Source organism: Leptonychotes weddellii, chromosome 2 (assembly GCF_054177405.1).
Source record: "Leptonychotes weddellii isolate Sample4059 chromosome 2, ASM5417740v2, whole genome shotgun sequence".
NCBI classification, from domain to species: Eukaryota; Metazoa; Chordata; class Mammalia; order Carnivora; family Phocidae; genus Leptonychotes; species Leptonychotes weddellii.
In genome coordinates, this window is record NC_138370.1 from 73246804 (window position 1) to 73262648 (window position 15845).

The 15845-nt window shown below is 41.1% G+C and overlaps 1 protein-coding gene and 1 long non-coding RNA gene across 3 annotated transcripts in view; one reads left to right on the forward strand and one right to left on the reverse strand.

Annotated features, from left to right (window-relative positions):
- Positions 1 to 15845, forward strand: part of MAML3 (mastermind like transcriptional coactivator 3) — a 397119-nt gene that overhangs the window by 36535 nt on the left and 344739 nt on the right. The window lies entirely within an intron of this gene.
- The window catches only part of LOC145720111 (uncharacterized), a 29253-nt gene that overhangs the window by 8312 nt on the left and 5096 nt on the right, over positions 1 to 15845 (reverse strand). The gene's annotated exons all lie outside the window — the stretch shown is intronic.

Genomic DNA, 15845 nt, shown 5'->3' on the forward strand with positions numbered 1-15845 from the left:
CCAAATCAAGGACTATACAGTACGTGTCCAGGATCATCAAGAGATGAACTTACGCACCTATTCTTAAGTCTCGCCCTTTCTTCTGAATATCCCTGCAGAACTGGTGTCTGCCTGAGGAGATCCTGGTCTTGGTCTTTTACGCTCATTGACTTGTGTTGTGTGAACATTTATGGATTCATGTGCATGCCCAAGTAAAAATTATAAGTTATTTTGTATCTTTGCATACTTCACTTGTTTATGAATTGTTTATTGAGGGCATTTCTTTTCTAGCCATAGTTTTATTTTAAAAGCGAAAATTTGGAGTGAAAGCATTTGTGTTAATTAAGAGTGAACACTTGAGTTTCAGGAAAAGCAAAAACTTGTACTTTAAGAGTTAAAAATAAAATGTATTGTTATGGGCTATGAATAACTCTAAAGTAGTGCTAACTCATGTGGAAATCTTGGCGGAATAAAATCTTTGGGTAGAAAGGCAAATGAACTGAAAACAAATTATTTTACATATCTGTATAGGACAAATGTTTAACAAAATTTCAGTAGCGTAATTAGTACACTGCAATGAAGTGAGACATCATGAGTCTTGTCCTGTGGAATGTTATGGCTCTATAGGATAGAAGTTTGGTGAGGCTTTTTGTTTAACTAGGACAATTTGTTTATGAGTTGTGTGAAGTAACAGTATATTTCACTGCTAAAAGTCTAGTGCAAAAAAGTTGAGACAGTTGGAAATTTTTGGGGGGAACAATTGGAAATTTTAACACTAGCTGAATTATTGGATGATATTAAGGAATTATTGTTAAATACTTTTTAGATGTGATACGGTTTTATGGTTATATTTTTGAAAAAAGGTAGTAATGTTTAGAGGTACATTCTATTTATTTGAGAGAGAGAGAGTGAGAGAGAGAGAGAGCACAAGAGGGGGGAGTGGGAGAGGGAGAAGCAGACTCCCTGCCAAGCAGGGAGCCCGATGCGGGACTCCATCCAGGGACTCCAGGATCATGACCTGAGCCGAAGGCAGTCGCTTAACCAACTGAGCCACCCAGGCGCCCTAGAGGTACATTCTGAAATACTTACAGTTGTGATATGATGACTGGGATTTGCTTTGATAGAATAGGTAAAGAGAAAGTGGATGTCTTAGTCCATTTGGGCTGCTATAACAAATTACCACAGACTGAGTGGCTTATAAGCAGACATTTATTGCTCCCAGTTCCGGAGGCTGGAAGTCTGAGACCAGGGTGCCAGCATGGTCGAGTGAGGGTCCTCTTCTGGGTCACAGACTTCTTGTTGTATCCTCACATGGCAGAAAAGGCTAGGGATCTCTCTGGAACCTCTTTGATAAGGCACTAATCACATTCATCTTAAGCATCTCCCAAAGGCCCTACCTACAAATACCATCACCTTTGGGGCTGGGGGGCACAAATATTCAGACTGTGATATTGGATATGAAGTATGGTGAAGCAGGGTAAGCCATGGTTTGAAGCTGGGCAGTGGGGATTCATTACGTTATTTTGACTATGTGTGTATATTTGAAATTTTCGGTAATAAGTTTAAAAAAGGGAAAAAGATACACACGTATACACATAAAACTTATACCACAGAAATACACTGATATTTTGTCAAAGATAGTCAAGGAGGGTTTCAAGGGAAAGAGGGGCCTAAAAATATCAGTGGTTTGATTACATTGTAATTATATACAGCTATATACAGCTACATGATTTTAAAACCAAATACTGTTGTAGTTTTATTTTAATTAAGATAAGCCTCTACTTAGGTGAAAGGAAAAGGAACACTTGCAGTTTTGGCAACAGTCTTTAATTCAACAAATATTTTCTCAGAGCCCCTCTGGGCCAGGTACTGTAGATTGCTGGACATTCAAAGACCATGGATATAGGCTTTGTACTAATGTAGCTGGTGAGATTTCTACATGTCATTCCTCAGTATAATGTGATATGGGCTCTAATACACTTACAAATACCTGTTGTAGGAACACAGAGGTTAGAATGGTTTAATTATGTTTTGTAGGGCAGGGGGAGCAGGTAAGGAGCCTATCAGGGAAGAGCATGTGGGGAGCTGGCATCTGATCTCGCCTTGACGGATGAGTTGGGTTTTTCTAGGCAGAGAAGATGGGAAAGCCATCGCAGGCAGAGGAAACAACCTGATCAACAGCACGAAAATGGGCAGATGGGTTCAGCCAATGGCTGTAGGTTCAGTAAATGTGAAAAACCAGGTAAAATGGGGGTGGATCCAGTGGAGGATGAGGCAGCTACAAGAACATGCAAGTCACATCCACAATGTGAGTACTCCCGCCAGCCTGGAGAGCAGCATCACTTAAGACCTGTTAGCCTGAATTTCAAACTACACCTGTGACTTTGATTTGAGGGGTTCTAGGTCTCCTAGCTGCAATTGTCACTTCACTTGGGTAGATGGACTAACATTTGTGTACAGGTAGAGCTCACTAACAAACAGCCAACAAGACTCTCCACTCCTCTGCCAAACAGGTTGCTCCCATGCTTTTATGGGAGTTCTGGTTGCTTTCTTACTTTATGTTGAATGATCACTGGTGGGGTTGGACGCCCATCTTGTAGGTATGTCCTCAGTACTGTTTCCTGGAGTCCCTGATTCTCTCAGACCAGTGGAAGGCTGTCTGACTGACCTCACTGAGGAATTACTCCCCTACTCTTAGACCTTAGGGTCCACGGCAAGAAGCTGGGATTGCTTCTGAGGAGAGGTGGATTTTTACCATGAAAGCTAGTGAAGCTTCCCTCACTTGCACAGTGAAGTCCCCTCACTCGCACAGCCCTTTACAGAGTTTTGGGAGGGGCCCCCAAGTTTTCAAATAGTCATGCTTTATTTTATATTAGCAATTTTATTGTCAAAAAATTAAATATTATGGGCTTCAGGCCCCACCAGACCTGAAACCGCCCTTGCTTCTGAGCATCATAAAGAAAGTTCTTTGTTTTATTTTTTTCTTTCTGGAAAGGACAGATAACAATATTTTCTCTCTCACAGATCAGTCACAGATTACTAAGCAGTTCTACGTAAAATGGACCCAGAAGCTATTTTTGAAGAAAGTGACATGTGATAAATACTTTGGTACCAACACAAGAGGGAAAGGTAGTCTTCCCGGGCTCCTCGTGGGTTCCCTGGGTAGGTGGGCTCTACTAGTCCTGCGAAGAATCCTTGTTAAGTTTGACTGTGCCCAGGGCACACTGGCTGGCATGCTATCCCTTGTCTCCACCATCCTGCAGTATTGCTTTGGAACTCTGATCTCTGTGTTCTCACTTTTCTCTCCTCTCTGACCTGAAGCTGCCCCATGGCTTTCGTAGCCCAGCTGTATGTGACCAGTGCGAAGCTAGTTCTGATGTCAGTGGAAATGAGCACACGACAAAGGCGCACTAGGCTACTTTCTCCAGATTAACCAGACACGTCTCCATTTGATGCTGAACACACTGAAGCTTATTTTTACATTGCTTCTTCTGGTTTATTCGCATCATAGTCTTGGAAACCATCAAGTCAACATTTTACCTTTAAAAATAGGGAGCCTGACTTGGAGAAAAGGCTGCTTCCTGAGGTGGGATAGGGAACTAGAATATGGGCCTGGGGCATCTTGGTGAGCCAGAATGTAGGGGGAGCGGACAAAGAATTGTAAGGACTGAGGAGCCTGCCTGATGGGCTCCCACTGGCCAAATTAGGAGTGTTTGGACATCAAAATAAATATGGTAATGGATTATAACCAATTTAGTAAAATAAGAATCCATAAGTCCATACTGATACAGGAATTGAGTGAATAAATAAATGGGGGTGGGAGAGAAACAAAAGCTCTTAGCTAGTAGGCTCACCAGTAAATATAAAAGGAACAGTGGAATTACAAAATCATCACTGTATGCTAAGAGTGGTATGTGATAGTTTTATGAGGAATAGGATACTTATATAGTCTTGAAGTATCTCTCCACAAATTGCTTATTAATTACAGAGGCAATGCAGTAACTTTGTATTAGAGAAATCTAGGGGATTTCACTTTAACCAAATAATCCTAGTTATTATTGCCAATGTAGAGACTAACTGACAGCCGTGCCTCTTGATAGGATGCAGTGAGGACACAGAATTATTTCTGCGTTATTCTGAAGAAGAATTCCTTGAATCTATCATGAGGAAACAGGGAACAAATGAGCATCATTCTGTAAGGGTGTGTGCCCATAATCTTCAAAATTGTCAAGATCAAGAACACAAAGAATTGCTAAGGAGGGCAAGGTGAGGCCTGGGACCTCAGAAATGGACAAGTTGAAGGGGGGAAAACAAATACTTCACTCTTTGTGTTGATTGTGGAAGCTTCTGGTTTCCTCAAGAGGAGGTTTCCAAACCAGTTTTCCGGGCTCTTCAAGTGAGGTGGAGCAGGAGAGAAGATCTTTTTAAATGAAGATTACAGTAGACATTACAGAAGACTCTTACAAGTTGGACCTCCTACCACAGTGGGGGTGTAACAAGGAATTTGCTGATAGCAACTTGAGTTTTCCAGCTCTGTTCTATCAAGACCTTTATATTTATCTAGCCCTTGTTATCTAAGTGATGTTTTTCAAATTCCACTATAGGGGGAGGGAACAAAGTAGGATGACTAAATGAAATCCACAAATGATCATATGAAAACATTTCATCGACGTGTTTTAAGGTGGCAGAATTGAATGGAATGTTCTGGTCATGGGTTGGCCATTCTGACTAGAGATTACTCAACATCCATGTGTCTGCATCTATATATCTGGTGTCCTATAGAAAATATTGCAAACTACTGAATTTTTCCATTAGAAGCCTCAACCTCAGTGTCATCTCCTACCTTCTTTTTCTGGTCTCCTCTGAGGACTGCAAATGAACAGTGAACCGAAGGGTGGTCAAGAGAAAGAAAGTCCTGTCCACCAGCCACCAAATAATTAAAGGGGCTGTGTTCGAGAGGCCTTTGGCTAATCAGGCTTTCCATGTTTGTTGTATAATGTATATAATGCCATGCTTAATACATGCTGTAGGTAATGTTAGTTCATAACTATAATGTTTTGACAGCTGGGTAAGTGTTTTATGGCTGTAGTTTTTAGGATTTAGCCTAAACAAAACATTTCAGGTTCATTCTGACAGGTGTACAACTAAAATCTAAGAATTAATTTATTACACTTAAAATTGCATAACTTATATCCTTTCGTGGATTGGTATTTATCCCATCATATGAAATTGCTCATTTTCTCTTAATAGGAGAATTTTATGTTAACCATGAAGCTAGATACTGCTTCATATAGCCTTCTTGGCAGTTAATGAGGAGATTTTATTTCTGTGAAAATGACTGCAGATAAAAAAGGTAGACCAGTCTTACCAAGAGTTGAGCTTGCCTGCACCTGAAGGGTTCGCGTCTATGCCCTTTTGTCCGGTTTTTGCTGTTGTAGTTTTCAAGTCTACATGACTTTTGGCTTTGCCTTTATATTTAATTACTCTTTCCTGTAAGTACTTTTCTCCACAAGGTTTTTCCACAAAAGTATTTGCTGGTCAAAGTTCACTTTAATACTATATGAATGAGACTTTTCTCAAAGACAGTGTCGTACCTACCACTAAGAATATGCAGTACTGAATCCAAGCCTCAGCCTGCCAAGCATCCATTTTTATCTTTGGAGTGTGGAGAGGGAAGTTGAAGGGTGCTGGGATACCCGACTGGAGAAGTGGCCCCATGGGCCGGTCTCTGCGCCTTCCCGATCTCCGCCCTTGGGAGCTGTGGTGGACCGTAGGAGGGGGCTCCTGATATCTGGGCAGGGCTGCGGTGCTAGGAATGACCTGCCTGTAGGAGAGGCTAAAGTTGGGAAATTTTACTAATTCCTCACCCCGATTAGAACAAAATCTTAGGATGATCATCAGTGCACTGAAGATGTTTGTGTATCCCTCTTGCTGGCTGGAGCGTTCTTCGGCTGCGAAGGGACAGTTCACGCACAGCCAGCTCCATTTATACCAGTCACAGCCTCCTCTTTCTCCCACCCACCCCCCCTTTCCACTTAAGGTTTCTTTTAGTTTTTGCAAAGCAGCCATGTGAGAGGAATAAAATAATTTTGAAGAGCATTATATGGTGGGAATTTTGACAATGAGTGGGAGATGGTAATTACTCTCTTCCATTAGACTCAGTGGCTTTGGACAGATAAGCTGTATTGAAACGTGTGACCAGGGCATGGGATCATGGATTGTCTTTCACTGTTGTCATGGCGACAGTGATGCAGGTGGCCTATAACTGCCGGGCTGTCAGATCTTATACATCAAACTGGTGCTAAGTGAAAATATGTTAGAGGCATTGGGGAAAAAAATTGCCAGCAGTGTTTATAGGATCAGCTGGAGAAAAGCTAGCCTAGTTGAAGAAAAGATTTCCATCAAAAACCCTAGGTGATTCTGAAGAAGATGGAGTTTTTACTTTTTATTAATAAGATGAAAGTGGACTATTAAAAGGAAAAAAATGGTTTTTGGATGTCGCACTGCTGTCTGCGTACACATAATTAACACGGTGCCTTTCTGCTTCCCCCTTGAGCTAACGTGATAATGTGGTGGTTTCCGAAGAGGCAAGGAGACACCACGAGGTCTAGAAGCTTTGCTTGGGGGCTAAGGAACCAGCTCTGTACACTGTCAGAGGTTTGAGTCCTTCTTTTTCCAGAGAGCTTCACTACATTTTTGGTAGTAAGAAGTGGTAAAAAATCATCATAGATTTCTAATATAGCACTTGAAGTATTTCATAGACTATGGAGTTAGACTCAGTTATGCATATTGGACTAAGTGTATTTGAATGTAGGAGGATCCATTCAAATATGGAGATGTTCCTCTTCGTCAGGAACAGTTGCCACACCTCTCTTTTCCTCCTACTTTTCTTTTTCTCTCCTCTTCTCTTTTCTCATTGTCTTCTGTCTCTCCTTAAAAATGTATACATGCCCTGAACTGAAACCCTCAAATGCTAAGCAGTGAGTATAATATGTGTGTGTTTTGTGTGGGTATGTAAGTATGTGATGCCTGCCTCAAGAAGTTGCAGCTAGCTTTATGGTTCTCATTTAGTCATCCTATCTTGGTAAATAGGAAGAAGAGAATCATGTATGTTTCCATTTCCATGTTATAGTTGAGGAAAAAGAGGTACTACGAAGTTTAAAAAGAAGTATCCCTGAGCAGGAGAGTCTGTTCGTTGGTGAGTCAGGCAGAGCAGATGAGGCAGTGGGTAGCTCCTGGTAGGCCCCTGTGTTAGGCAGCGTGGCCTCGGCTTCTGACGTTTTACTTGGGGTATCTTCTTTGGCATATTCTTCAGCATTGAAATCTAAGTTAATAAGAGTAGGTGAAATTACCTTTATATACCATGGGTATATAATGGTCAGCTAGAGTATTACGGACTCAGTTTAATCCACACACATGTATTGGGCATGTAGTAAATGGTGGGTATTTTGCTTATAGTGGTATTCAAAAGGAGGCTGCTCCATGGGGCACCTGGCTGGCTCAGTCCGTAGAGCATGTGACTCTTCATCTGGGGTTGGTGAGTTTGAGCCCCACGTTGGGCATAGAGTTTACTTTAAAACCACCCCCCCACGAACCCCCAAAACAAAAAGAGGTAGGTCTAACGGTTGTTGAGCACCTGGTAGGTGTGAGGTAATGAAATTATTTAATCCTCACAGTAACTTTGAGAAATAGATATATCATTATCATTTTATTTTATTTTTTTTTTTTTTACTTTTTTTAAAGATTTTATTTATTTGACAAGAGAGAGACACAGCGAGAGAGGGAACACAAGCAGGGGGAGTGGGAGAGGGAGAAGCAGGCTTCCTGCAGAACAGGGAGCCCGATGCGGGGCTCGATCCCAGGACCCTGGGATCATGACCTGAGCCGAAGGCAGACGCTTAACGACTGAGCCACCCAGGCACCCCTCATTATCATTTTATAGATAAGAGCACTGACAAAACCAGGATTCAAATGTCCAACTCCAGACTCCATGTATTTTTTGTCCACAACGTGGTTTCAAGACATGTACAAGACCAGCTTTGCCTTCAAGGAGCTGACCGTTTCATCGGAGACCCAGGGAAGCATTTAATAATTACAGTACAGTTTGTTAAGTGCTGTAATAACCATAGGCATTGAGGAGTACAACGCAGGGGGGCATCTAACTCCCAAGAGGAGCTCATGATGGAGCTGGTTATTAAGGGATGAATAGATCATTGAAGGTAGGTGAAGGGGAAAGGGAATTCCAGGTTGAGGGAATAGTGTGAGTAAAGACACAAAAGAATGAGACCCTGGCACATTCTGCAAATGGTGGGTGTGTGTGCGCACGCATGCACACATGTGCAGTGGGTTGAGTTAGCTGAGGGATGGAATGGAGGAAAGGTGTACAAAGTGATCCTCTAGAATTCAGTCAGCAGGGATAGCCCAGTATATCTTTTGTTATTCATATGATTTGGGGTTCAAAGATTGTGGTTAACAGTTGTTGCCTTTTAAGTTCTTATAAGCTGGAGGTTGTTGACTTGCATGATAGTTCCCTCTGGATTTTGTTCTGTTTTATTTAATTTGTATTTTTCTCTCAGTGCCTTCTCTTTTCTCAGGGTGTATTTGTGCCCACCCTGCCATTGCCTTTTCTTTTATCGTTCTTGTGGAAGGCTCTCTTCTTTACCTAAAAAAAGCATTTTTCAATCCACAGTCTATGAGACTCTAAATAAAAGAAGATATTAGGCAGAATAGGTAAAGAGTTTGGTCACCCATCAGTCGCAGAAAAATAATTTGAATAATTCAGTTGAAGAAGATTTGTACTTTTTCAAAGGACTTAGTGGTGATGGTTCCTCAGCTTTGAGCCCCACGTAGCTGACTGAAAACTAGATTTAGCTTTAGTCTCTCTGCCAACTGCTGAGTGATATATTTTCATCATGTAGCTTGTATACATAATGGAGATTTTAGTGCTCCACTCAGTAATGTTCACAAATTCCTGCTTTTTGTTTTCTTGTTTTCCTAGACTCCACCCTTTTTTTTAATAAACTCCTTGTTTAATAGATTTCATTCTAGAAATTAATTGCAGGACTTTGCTAAGCCTTGTTTATTTTAGATTAAAAAAATTGAATTGTTCTCAAGCTCTGATTATTTGTCAGTGCTTTACAAATGGCCCACCTGATTATGACACCAATATTAAGAAAAGGTAAACGTTAAGGCCATAACAAGTGATGAAATGGAGGGCTGATGTGCATCAGTCTCCAGGTCACACTAAACTAGTTTGTTAGTATAAGATTTCAGATCCTGCTATTTTACAGGTATTTGGAAATACTGATTTTTGTTTTGTTTTCTCGTGGACAAAGAAGCCAGAGTCCAAGGTCCCAGTTGTCTAAGGAGGATTCTTCTTGACTCTCACGGCTCACTCATCTGTGGATGCATTCATGCACACATGAATGCATACTTCTGTTGGATTGGTACGTCTAAGACTAGTGCATGTCGCAATTTACCACGTGTATTATGGAAGGAAATTTACTCTGGAGATCTAGAAATCCATTGACCAGAACTGGGCTTTATGACAGTAAGGAGCAATTGGAAGAAAAAGAATATTTCTATTCCAGGACTGAGTAGAAGAATTAGTTGGGAATGTCTAATCAAAGAGAAAGACTTCTGGAAACAACAGGAAATGGAAAATTAATTTGAGGCTCCTCTTCTCCAATCTTGTTACATGTCTCAGGAGGGCTTCTTTTATTTTTTTTCTAAGAAAAGTTAGCTTTTACAAAGAAATAATCCTGAAATAAAGATGACAAGTGATTCCTTCATTTTAGGATGACTGTCCCTAGTGGGATAGCATAATGCAGAGTGATGGGATTATTAGTAAGGACACTTAAAAGTGGGATTAGGAGCACTGAGGTGGAAAAAACATGCTAGCTCATTTAAAATCTGTTTTGAATTTGGAAAACTATAGCCACTTCATACTCAGTTATACTTTTTTTTAAGGACAGAAATGGTTTCCTGCTTATATCGTTGGGTGTTCGCATACGAGGAGCTCAGGATTTCGGCATCAGTGTGTCAGCATCCCCATCACTGATTGTGTTGATGTGTCACGGATGTATTATATGAAACCTATGGATCCACCGCTGGTTAAACCTAGTATCATGATTATTTTGATTACCATTTTAAAGGGCTTTTTCTCAAGTTGTAAGTAAAATGCTCGATCCAAGCAGATCCGAGTGAATTCGCAGAAGAGGATTTCATTTTGCACATCATTTTTGTGTGTGTGACAGGACACAAAAAAAGGCATAAGGAAGTTACATGCTGATGGTGGTAGCGTTGCAGAAAGTGGAAGGCTTTTATGCCATCATGGAGCTTTAGGACAAGGGCCTTGGAACATGTTCCTGCTAAGCAGGGGATCCTCCTGGAAATATCAGAATTCTCTTTTACTCCTTACGTAAGCACTTGGGATCCTCTATACCCACTCCCCACTCAGAAAGATTAGAGAGAAAGTCTGAAAAGGCTTTGAATTAATATCTAGGATGAAGGGCAGTGTCACTAATAGATTATTAAAATATACACCTTAAAATATATATGTAACTTTAAATCTCTCTGGTTGGTTAAAAAAAAGAAAGTTTTGTAATGATGCCTTAATTCTCTTATTTAAGGTTCTACATTATTGGATTTTAGTACCAAATGAGTATCTCGATTCAAGACCAGAGATTACTGACATGATGTGTACAACAGTACTCACTGTATCTTTATTGGAAGAAAAAGAGTAGAGAAATGTTATTGTTTGAGTCATTTCCTGACCTGTGAATCAAAATGTGGTCACTGCTGTGGTCAAACTGAGAATGAGATTTTGATGTTAATGTTCTAGTAGCCGCTAACACTGACAATGAAGCAAAATTTTTACCTTATTAGCCATGTCTTAGGGTTAGCTAGTAAGTCTTGACCATCTTGTAGAGCCCAGGTAAGCGATGTCGTGAGGACAGGTAATGGGCAACACAGATTTTATGTCTTCCCAAATTACCTCAGTCCTGCTGTGTCTCGTATTTGTTATAGAATGATTCACAGAGAAAACCATTTTGATTTTTTCATATATTTTTAAAACAATACTTCAGCATGTCTTAATGCTTTGTATAAAGTTGTACCTCCAATATGCTGGTTTAATTTTGTATGAAATCAGAATTTCAGATGAAAGGCTAACACGCAAAAGCACCTCAGCTCTCCCTCAGAACCAAAACAAACACATACATAAACAGCAACAATAAAAGAGTTCCAGTTAAGATTTTCAGAACACAAATACCCATTTAAATGCACCTAACAATTCTCTGCTAGCAGCCACTTTAAATTATTGTTCTTTTTAAAAGGAAAATCCAATATAGTTGAAAGCTTGTGCTTTATAAATATAAGATGCTTCCTTGCATTATCTGAGAGAAAGAGAAAAGCATGTTTTGCTTTTTTGGATTTAACATGTTTTAGCTAATCACTAAATCTTTATTAATTGCATTTATGAACTATATAGCACTGCAAGAGGGTCCTTGAAATTTTTTGGTTACAAAAATGTGATGAAAAAAATTAAATTGTATATTATTTTGCAATTTTGCAAAAAGCATGTCACTGGGTTGTGCCCTGTCAGTGGCTTCTAGTAGAGCAAGCACTGGTTCCCAAGACCTTGCTCACCATTTGAGAGGATGGAGGAGTTTCCTGCTGTTACAGCAAAGCCAGCATCATGGCGGCGGGGAGAGGACTCTAGGCCATGGAAGAATAAGTTTGAGTGTGAGCTACATTTCTTGCCTTTCCAAGAGTCAGTTTTCCTGGATTTTACACATTTTGCATTTCGGCTTCCCTTTTGTCCATTTTGTCCATACTCTGGCTTTTTTGTTCCCTTAACTTTGTGCAGTGGGTAATTACACAGGGCCATTTTCCGTGGACACAGAATGCGGTGGAGGTGGGATGGTGAAGCGCCACAGACAGCAGTTGGGAGGATCATAAGAAGTGGCAGGGAGTCAGGATGCACGCCCCAGCTCCACCACTGACTAGCTCTGTGATTTGGGGAGATGTGATGGACTGAATTATATCCTCCCAAATGCACAGGTTGAAGCCCTAACTCCCAATGTGACTGTATTTGGAGATAGCACCTTTAGGGGGGTAATTAAGGTTAAACGAGGCCAAAGGGTTGGGCCCCAATCCAGTATGACTGGTGTCCTTATAAGAAGACAAAGAGATACCAGGAATGCCTGCACACAGAGAAAAGGCAATATGAGGACACAGTGAGAAGGTGGCCATCTGCAAGTGCAGGACGGAGGCCTTTGGAGAAACCAGACCAGCTGGCACCTTGATCTTGGACTTCCAGCCTCCAGAATTGTGAGAAATAAATTTTTGTCGTTTAAACCACCCAGTTTGTGGTATATTGTTATGGCAACAATAGCAACCAAAAATAGGAAAATTACAAAAGCTCTCCAGGCCTTAATTTCCCCATCTAAATTTAAGCCAGAATCAGAAATCTTTGTGTTATAGCGTTGTTGTATGAGAAATGACATCAGGCAATCAGCATAATTCCTCAGTAGATGCCATCTCATAGCGGAAGAATTGATACCTACAAGAACAGGCTAGTGCTTCCTTCCTTCCTTCCTTCCTTCCAGAGTTTATTTATTTATTTATTTGAGAAAGAGAGAGAGAGCTTGGGCAGGGGGAGGGGCAAAGGGAGAGGGAGAGAATCGCAAGCAGACTCTGTGTTCAGCAGAGAGCCGGAGGTGGGGCTCAATCTCGGACCCCGAGATCATGACCTGAGTTGAAATCAAGAGTCCCACGCTCAACTGACTGAGCCACCCAGGCACCCCCAGGCTAGTGCTTATTTTCTAATAGCCCATGCTTTTTGCTGAGTACTGAGCATTACAACAAAACAACACAAACCATTATGCATGTAAGTTTTGAGCTTTCCACCACATTTTGCCTGGCTGATGTTTTGTAGAAGACCAAAAAAAAAAAAAAAACAGGCGTAGGTAATTTTTTCTAGTTCCAACACATCTTATATCTCCTTCAAGAGTTAGCTGAGAGGCGCCTGGGTGGTACAGTTGATTAAGCATCTGACTCTTGGTTTCAGCTCAGGTCGTGATCTCAGGGTTGTGAGATCAAGTCCTGAGTGAGTTTTGTGCTCAGCGTGGAGTCTGCTTGAGATTCTTTCTCCTTTTTCCCTGCCTCTCCCACTTGCGCGCGAGCGTGCTCTCTCATTCTCTAAAATAAATAAATCTTTAAAAAAACAGAGTTAGTTGAATTCACCATACAGTTTAGTGTTGTTTTGTTTGCTGTATCTTAAAGACAATGAAGGGGAAATCTGATAACTTTCAAACAAATGCCCAGCTGACCCAGCACATGGAATTGCATCTACTAATTCAGGCTGTTTTATATACTAGAATCACATATATCTGCAAAATAATGATATTACCTTGAGTTTCTGTAGCATTGTTTGTCTAAGGAACTGAAGATATTTTTCAATCTAAAACCTCACTTACTTATAACTTATCCTGATCTAAGAGGTATCAGACACAGTTCTCCTCATTTGATAGCTAGACAGATGAAGGCACAAAGATTTCCTCCTCAAATGCACAAGAGTTGTGGGTGGTAGAAGACTGGAATGGAGTCTCCTGGCTTGTTCCTCAAGTTATCTATTAGCTACATCTGTCCAAATATGAGTGACAAGTTTGTTCCTTCCCTTCTCAATGGGAATTTAGGTTCTGTGCCTACAGGTTTTCTAATACAATGCTCCTTACTAAGCTGGCATTCAATAAATCAAATAAACAAATAGAATTGAGCACCTGCTATGGGCCACACCTTGTGGGGCGAAAGTACAGTGTAAGACATGGGCGCTGCTCTCAGGTTGCTGATCACCTGGTTGAGATGAGAGATCTACCAGACTCTAGGACAGTTGGGGTTGTGATACATACGTGTAATGTGTAATGCACATTTCTTTAAGATAAGTTCAGTTTCTCCTAACTATTCTGTCACAAGTAAGTATTTCCTTTGCAGGAAAAGTATTCTATTAAGTCGGCTAGGATGCTGAGCTAAAAGTACTTAAGATAGTGATCTAGCTACCTATAGCTGCTAGCAAACTGCATCAAAACTTGGTGACTTAAAACAACCACCTTTTAATTATATCTGTGATTTTGTTGATCATGAATTCAGGCAGGGCTCTGTTAGGCGATTCTTCTATTCCATAGCATAACTGTGCTCACTCAGTGGTATTCAGTCAATGGTTGGTCTGGTCTGGAGGGTCCAGTATGGCTTCACTCACTTGTCCTGGCATCTTGGCAAGGATGCCTAGAAGGCTGATCTCACCTGGGTCTTTCTGCTTCTCCGTGTAGATTCAGGGCCTCTCTCCATGAGATTTCTCATCAGATTTCTTATAGGGAGGCTCAAGGTTCCAAGAGACCAAGGCCAAAGCTATTATTCACATTAAATGCTAGGCTTGGAAATGGCATAATGTCACTCTGTTGGTCAAAAACGGTTACAGGCTGCTCATATTCAAGAGGAGGGAAATAGACTCACCTGTCAGTGGAAGAAGGATCAAAGAATTTGTGGCCATCTTTAATCCATCACAGATGGCCTACACCTCTCTGGGTTGCTAGGCTTTTTAAAAAAAAATTTTTAATACACCCAAGACTTCATTTCCAGTGCATTTTAGCTTTCTTTTATCAGAATTTGAAGTACCTTGAGAAATCTTGCCCCATTTTTACCTTTTGGTTCTGTCTTCTTGATGTAAGGAATGATAAAACTTGAAAATAAAAAATGGGTAACATTTGGCTTCTATCATGGAGGAACTAACAGTCTAGTGGAGAAGGACGGCATGGGTATGGACAACTGAGAACACAAAGCTTAAGTAATAAAATTGAGCAAGGTATCACTGAAGCATGAATGGAACCCTGAGTCAGCCAGGGAAATCAGGGAGGGTTTTAAAGGGGACGTGGCATTTGAGCTGAGCCTTGAGGAGGACGGTGGTCTCTACAGATGGGAGGGGGTGGTGTGGGGCTGGCATCCTGGAGGAGGTGCTGAGAGTCAACACACCAGAGCAGATGGTATGCTCTGCAAACAATGCTGGGAGCCTGGAACGTGGGGGCTGTGGTTGTTCAGGGGGCAGAGGTGGGGTGGTCAAAGGAGGCATGGCTGAACAGATGGGTTGGGGACGTGTGGACCTTGCTCTGAATGCAGATCTGTTCTGAATGTAATTGCCATAGAAAGGTTTGTGGCAGAGGCGTGCCGTGATCAAATTTCCCATTCTGACTGCTGTTCCTAATAGCAGGTTTGGATGGATAGGGGGAATTACAGATGAGAGCCCAAGGAACCAGTGAGAAGGTGGCTGTTGAGGAGAGCAGCCACTGGGCTACAGAATGGAAGGAAGAGAAAGGTGTTGAGAGTGATGTGTTGGGGGAGGGGTGGTGCAACAACTTTTTCGGAAACACCCTGCTTATATCTTTTATGTAATTTATTTCTCTCCACAATCCACTTTTCAGATGAGGTCACTGAGTTTTAGAGGTATTTAAGAACCTCCTTGACATTGGATAGCTAGAAGTGAGTAGGATTTGAGATTCAAAGCCAAGTGTGTTTGGCTACAAGGCATATATGACTTTCCACAAAAACCTCATTGCCTCACTTGTTGAAAATAACTACAGATTTCTTACTTGTGAGACTAGGTGGATGGTTGTGCCAGTAACAAAAATAGAGAACACAGAATTTTGTGTAGGCTTTAAAAAATGTTTGCCCCTGGATTGTATATATGTATGGAAGTATGAGTGTGTGTATCAGTCACATTCCTCCAACTTGAATATGGTTTTTAAACAATTAGAGTTTTCAGCTGCTTTATCAATTCTATCTACTTAAATGTTAGAGACAGGAAAGTGAAA